This window comes from Staurois parvus, unplaced genomic scaffold (assembly GCF_062004578.1).
Source record: "Staurois parvus isolate SC_StPar_1 unplaced genomic scaffold, SC_StPar_1.0 ptg000368l, whole genome shotgun sequence".
NCBI lineage: Eukaryota > Metazoa > Chordata > Amphibia > Anura > Ranidae > Staurois > Staurois parvus.
Window position 1 is genome coordinate 1,034,506 of NW_028318164.1, and position 495 is coordinate 1,035,000.

Here is a 495-nt window from a genome sequence, read left to right on the forward strand (position 1 = left end):
CTTCAATGTGATTATATATTTTTTTATGTAAAACTGAATTCCAGGATAACAGTTGATAGACGTACACTGATCGGCCAGAAGTTTATGACCATCCACCTAACATTTAATAAGCTGCCCTTTTGCCGCTAGATGTCCGAACCATGGACACCACTAGACCTTTGAAGGCTTGGACACCACTAGACATTTGAAGGCTTGGACACCACTAGACCTCTGAAGGCTTGGACACCACTAGACATTTGAAGGCTTGGACACCACTAGACCTCTGAAGGCTTGGACACCACTAGACCTCTGAAGTCTTGGACACCACTAGACATTTGAAGGCTTGGACACCACTAGACCTCTGAAGTCTTGGACACCACTAGACCTCTGAAGGCTTGGACACCACTAGACCTCTGAAGGCTTGGACACCACTAGACCTCTGAAGGCTTGGACACCACTATGCCTCTGAAGGCATGGACACCACTAGACCTTTGAAGGCTTGGACACCACTAGGCC